Below are 6634 nucleotides of genomic sequence, written 5' to 3'. Positions count from 1 at the left end.
GTGGGCTCTTAGCAGACCACCACATTCCTCACAACTACTTTTTCCCTCCGCTTTGAGTCCGCGGTTTCCCCCTCCGTTTCCTTAGTGCGTTGAGCGCTGGGCACTTTCACGTCTGTGCATTGTTGCGCTATTTCAGCTCATGTATCTTTTCACCTGGAGCGCTACTATGCCGGAGAAATCTCCCACCCGCCCCCTACTTTCTCCTTTCCCCTGCAGTTAATTTTTTAAAAAATATTTTTTTTATTTCTGTGCAAATAAAATAGTACAGCAGTCTGAAACTGTGCAATTATGGTAAAACAACTCACTATACTTTCCCTTAAGATCATATTAAACAAATGTGATGCCTCGCTCCATTTCTTTAAAACAGCAAGTCTTTAACTGTGAAGCTTCTCAGTTCTAGGGAGGCACACCACCACCCCTGTCCCAGTGCATTTTCCATATGTCTTTTAAGGTGAAAATGTACCCCTGCTCATGCCTACTCAGGAGTAAGAACACAGAGTTAAACGGGACCTCTCTCCCCCCCCCTTCATGGTTGAGCGGAGAACTGTCCCGCTCTCCTCTTTTATCAATGAGACCGCCCTTAGTCACACACACACCCAACAAAGAATGAGATGGTCTGATAGAGTGCAAGGACACTCTATATAGCAATATACAGGAGGGAGGAGAGCATTTATTTTGCATGGAGGGAAAAAACAGACTTTCCCCGCTCCAAAATGAAATGAAAAATGGAGGGGAAGAGGCGAAATGAGTGCAGGACAGGGACGACATCATGTGAGTACTGCGCTGCAAAACTGCATACCAGGCATGGTGAGTGTGTGATAAATCGCTGGTGTGATGGAGCTCCCTATTCGGGGTTGCTCATTTGAAAGACTTTTGAACTGAATTCAGTTCATTCTACACTTTGATGTTGCCCTACCAGCAAATGCCCAAGGAAAGGTTGCTGATGATTATCATGTAGTTGCTGCTAGATCTGTGCATCCTCAGCACTACTCAAAAGTTTGTCAGTCAAATCAGAGATCTGATTTATGTTTGATTAGTATTAGTGGGCTGAAGGAGCTGAGTTTTTGAAGCAGTTCTTTTTGCTCTGGAAAAATGCTATTTTCCTCTTATAGGAAGTCTCACTTGAAAATGTGGGCCTCTTTTTGTTCGTGGACTAGAAGTGTGCACTGACCACAAAATTTGATTTGGGACCTGATTCCGCAGGCTTAGGACGCTTCAGAGGCCACCTGATTCAACTTGGTTCCAAATCCAATTCACATTTTGGGAACTTTGAAGCTTTGTGACTCCCAGTAGGCTATCATTCAGACATCAACAAATGGCTATAGCATTTTCACTTTTTGACAGAATTGGATGACCTTTGTGAGAGTAGTATCCCCTTCAGAGAATCTAACGCCTGCCAAATGTCAGAAAAATCAGCGGTGGGATACTTGTGCAAGTAGCTTTTAAATGTTATTGTTGTTTTCAAAAGGAATTGGCGATAACATTTTGCTTTCCTGACATAAGAACATAAGAAGAATCATGTTGGATCAGACCAAAGGCCTACGTATTCCAGCGTTCAGTTCACATTGTGGTCAGAGAGATGCCATGGGGGAGGGAGCCTGAAAGCAAGGCAAAAATAGCACCCTCCTGCTTACGTTCCTCAGCAACTGGTATTAAGAGGCATACTGCTTCTGATATCAGAAATAATGTGTGTCCATCATAACTAGTAGCCATTGATAGCCTTATCTTCCATGGTTCTGCTTAATCCCCTTTTACAGCCATTCACATTGGTGCCTTGTGGTGGCATATTTCAAAGATTAAGTATGTACTGTGTGAAGAAATACTTTTATCTGTCTTGAATCTCCCACCATTTAGTTTCATTGGATGATCCCAGGTTCTAGTATTATGAGAGAGGGAGCAGTTTTCTCCCCATCTACTTTCTACACACGATGATAGGAAGGCCAGAAAGGGCGGAAGGCGCACGGGAGGCAGACAACGTCATGTGAGGGACCTGAGCAAACTCTGTGAGTGCCCAGTAACGAGCGTGCAATAATACACTTGTCTGATGGAGCTTTAAGGTGTCAGGGTACACTTGTCCTAGGAGGGCAAAGGTGGACTAACAAAGTGGTGGAAATAGAGGTTGGAAGGGCTGCTCACTGATTCACAGCTCCTACCTACTTTGTTGCTTTGGATAGACCCCCTTTTCACCCCAGAGACCTGTTTTAAAGTAAGGCTACATTCTACACCAAGAACGGATTTTTTGCAACATTAATTAGGCAAATTCAACAGCTTTACATAGGCCTGTTTATTTTATATAATTTATTCCAGCCTTTCCCAACTTGGTGGCCTCCAGATGTGTTAGCCAGGGGATGCTGGGAGATGTAGTCCAACATATCTGGAGGCCACCAGGTTCGGGAAGGTTGATTTATTGTGTTTCTGTTAGTCATCATGGAAGGGCAAAGAGCTGTGCACAGAACTGGAGCCTTGCCTTGCCCTGCCCTCTGCAAATCCTGCTGAGCACCCTTCCTCACCTCAGCTCCACTGCCCACTCAAGTTTTGAATGTTCACTGGGCATTGCCTACATCCTTTTAGAATTCAGAACTATGGTTTCAGGACTAGAAATGTGGCTTTTGGAAAGAGAAAGCTGAGATTCTTGGGGTGCTATATGATGTACCAAATCCTATGTTTGTGTGGTATGATTGTGGCATCACATGGCAGCCACACAGTCCTGGACATAGCTTGTTTCCCCCCTTCTACTTAGGCACTTGGTTGCAAGAGAAAACAGTTGCATGAATCCAGTGATACTGGGGCGGGGAAGAGAGCACTCACTCGCATCCAGACTGATGTGCTAGGAATGTGGTTCGAGCAGATCCATGCAGAATTGCAAGTTGACTTTCAGCTGCATTGTAATGCAGCTGTAATGATGCAAACATGTGAATTAAGTTGCAAGTTGGATGGTAGCAAAAGGAAGTCCACAATCATTCCACCACATACCAAATGTTTAGCTTTTCAGACACATGCCTTGTGAACCTTTCTGGCACCAACATATCAATATTCATCTGGGATACGAAATTGAAGGCACCCATTTTCAGTGTGGCCAATGTAGGTTTACATTTATATTATTGATGCAGGAAGTGCATTGCCAACACCAGTTTAAGCCTCATGTGTAAAACACCTTTCAGTGCTGATCCACTCAACCCATACTGAAAACCCAGTTTCATTGTCTAAGCTAAGCAAGAGGGGGTTGAACAATATAGAGAGTGGGTTCTATCCAGACGTAGTCATATTTAGAGTAGACCCATTGAGATCAATGGGACTTAAGTTAGTCACAACTAACTTAAGTCCCATTGATCTCACTGCATCTGCTCTAAGCATGACCAAGTCTGGATCCAATCCAGTGTTCCATTAATATCCAATGGAATATATTATTTGAAAGAAGGCTGCATGGTTAGGTGCCTAAGCAGTTAGATTAATCAGTTACAAGACTTTTTCATTAATTAATATACTGAGCAGTACTGATTCATTGGGCAGCAGATTTGTAAAAACATGTTATTAAAAATGCCAGCAGCATTTTTGTAAAGACTATTATTAAAGATCTGATAAAAATGCAGGTGGCAAGAGAATTCTCAGTGTTGATGGTGTTGAAGGTTTCTGAGCTACCCATTCCTCTTTTCCTGGCTTTCTAAGAAGAGGCATTCCCCATTCCCTTTCAGGATGGAATACCTCTTCTAAGATGGTGCTTGTTATAACCTATGTATGCATTCAATTGCAATACCCATCAGCCATAGGCAGCATGACCAGTGGTCAGGGATGATGGTGGTTCTAGTCCAAACATCTGGAGGAACCAAGTTCAGGATGGTTGACTGTAACTTGTGCATGTAGCACTGAATGATATCCAAATGTATGCTGATTTAATAAATTGTCAAAACCCTCAAACAATTAATCCACTAAGGTTTCTTTAATCAGCTGATGCCTCCCTTATGGAGAGTAAATCAAGGAAATGTTTCCCATCATCTCAAGTATAATTTATTATTGTTTTTAAATGTTTTTATCCTATGTAAACCTCCTAGAGAGCTTCAGCTATGGGGCAGTATACAAATGTAATAAAATAATAAAATAATAATAATAATAATAATAATAATAATAATAATAATAATAATTTATTCTTCATTATACCACTTCTCATTTGAATCAAATCCCACTGGTCTCATTGGTTTCTACATTGTGACTGTTGAGAGGTTATTTTTCTACTTGTACGTTGTCTCTGAAGGCGTCATCATCCTTTCCTAGCATGTTTCCTTAGCCCATACATATCACACACAAGCTAAGGAGACAAACTAGGAAAGAATTATGTGTTCAGATAATTCTGCCAGTCTAATATTAAGCCCACAAAACCGAGGAAAATAAGCGTCCAGTTAGTATTAACTCCATCCTCACCCCTTGTTATTTTCTTCTAAGTGACATACCAGATGCGGAAATGCAATTAACCAAACACGCAGTTATATACGGGTGAGCTAAGGACAGGGGTTTGAGGGGGGGGGGGTTGGATGATCAGGGGACGATGGAGATAAAGGCCGTTTCTACACCTGCCTTTTTTCCTGGGATCGACCTGGGATCATCCCTGTGCATCCAAAAGACACACAGGAGATCCCGGGAGCAGGCAGGGACGATCCCTCCATTTTCCTGGGATAATCCTTAGGTGCAGAAAGGGCCAGAGACACACGGACATTACGCCATACCTTTGGGGGGATTTTTCATCTTTAATACCCTAGATATGATACACACGTGAGTTAAACTGCGGGGTCGGGGGTGTCTTCAAAAGCCAGATTTCCCGATGGATCTGCACCCCCCTCGGTTTCCACGGACCATCACGCCTCACTCTGTTGCTGCAGTCGAAAGACCTCGCCTTCCTTCTCCCTCCTTGATCGCAGCGCTGTCCGCGGCACCAGAGCCTGCTTTTCAGGAGAGAGAAACGAGCCACTCTCGGTGACCTCTCTTGTTTTTTTAGAGGCTGGTCGTAAATATTCGTATAGGCTCGAGAGGCTGAGCGATTGAAGTGGTGTCCCTGCGAAAGAATTTTGGCCCTGGGAAAGGGGCCGAGGTTTCGTAACATTATGGAGGAAGTTCTCGGAAAAACAAAAACATGTACCCGCTCACACTCCCTTTCGGCAACCGGTCTGAAAGACAAACCCCTCCACGAGAGGGTCGCAGCGCAAAGTGGGCTGGTCGGAGAGGGAAACCTGGCGCTGCCCGCACACACTTGCTTTTTTAAAACACACACCCAGCATTCATTAAATATTCAAATTAGCCAGCTTGAGTCCCGGAGCCATTGGTTCGCGGTTGGATTTCTGACCACAACATTTGCTGTATTTGTCCAGGTGCATTAAGACTGATCTTGCTTATCTCTGATTATCAGTCAAGAAGAATTTGCGTAGGAGAAAGAGCAACTATCAAACTGTTGAATTACATGTAATATATATATATATATATATATATATATATATATATATATATGAATGATGCATTATTCAAAAGTATGTAAAAAAGAAACATTCTGTTTCTTTTGCAGTATTATTTTTTAAAGCTCCTGTTATCTTCCAGAGAGGAAGCGTGGAAACCTGCCCGCCCCCTCTCTCTCTCCTGTTATCATTCTGAAGGTGTTGACAAGTAGAACTTTGTCTGACAAAGTTCTCATCGTAGCTGTTCATTTGGAGTTGGTTAATAGGCAGATTAAAACAGCCAGCAATTATCTTGGGTAGGAGTTTTATTCGTTAACAAAGGCTGTTGCATTTAATTCTGCTCTCTGCCTGCCTTTAAAAAATAAATAAAAATCACTGAAGATAGCTTAAATGGGATTGATTAGGTGAGGTTGCTTAATTGGTCTGCATCTCCCTCCCCGTTTTGGGGGAGGGGGTAGAGTTAAGCAACAAAAAATATTCTGAAAAAGAAAACGTGGTTGTTACGTGGGGCGAGAGAGTCCCCTTCCCTGCGACTACACGGGATGGCACAGCGTTGAATCACAGATGCCGCCCGCCCGGGGCATCCCTAAGGGTCGCTTTGACTCTTCAGCGTGGGCCATCGCCAGTGGAGCTGAGAAAACCCGGGACCCACCAGGAGGGAAACGGACTCGTGAGGTTTTGTTCTTCGTTACTCGACCTATCAGCCCCTTATTTATTTCCGCGCAGAGCGCGAGGGAGGGAACTCGAGACTTCGGACTCTCCTCAGGCAGTCGATCGTTGATGCGAGGGAGGAGTTATTTTCATACGGGAGGGGACAAGTGGCCAATCAGAAGGCGCCATGGTCCCGTTGTTACAGACGGGCAAGCTCCAGGGCCAGTAGGCATGAGGAGGAGGGGCTTCACCGAGGGGACTCGCGGCCAACGCCGGTAGCTCGTGTCATTCCCGGTCGGGTAACGCGGCGGCAACAACAGAATCAGAAGCAGGCGGCAGCAAGGGCAGGTACCCGGCATTGGCTCGCGGGTTGGGGGCTTCCTGGCTTTGTGGAGAGCGAGCGAGAGGGAGAGAGAGAGAGAGAAAAAGGCGCGCTTTTTCGCCTCCTCGGAGGAGGGAGACCTCCAACCTCGCCTTACTCTGCTTTCTTCAGCCTCCCTCACGGCCCCTTTATCGCCTCCTCCCCTTAGGAGAGAGGCCCCTTT

General features: G+C 44.6%; 1 protein-coding gene across 3 annotated transcripts in view; it reads left to right on the top strand.

The window, feature by feature from the left end:
* The first annotated feature begins 6373 nt into the window (after nucleotides 1-6373).
* FKBP5 (FKBP prolyl isomerase 5) overlaps nucleotides 6374-6634 on the top strand; it is a 68071-nt gene continuing 67810 nt past the window's right edge. For all 3 annotated transcript variants that reach the window (XR_010026120.1, XM_063140976.1, XM_063140964.1), the window contains exon 1: nucleotides 6374-6437. The gene's annotated coding sequence lies outside the window, so the exon portion shown is untranslated. The remainder of the gene's footprint in view (nucleotides 6438-6634) is intronic.

The sequence above is a fragment of the Elgaria multicarinata genome, chromosome 1, assembly GCF_023053635.1.
Source record: "Elgaria multicarinata webbii isolate HBS135686 ecotype San Diego chromosome 1, rElgMul1.1.pri, whole genome shotgun sequence".
Classification (NCBI taxonomy): Eukaryota; Metazoa; Chordata; class Lepidosauria; order Squamata; family Anguidae; genus Elgaria; species Elgaria multicarinata.
This window is presented reverse-complemented; position numbering and strand designations above follow the sequence as displayed.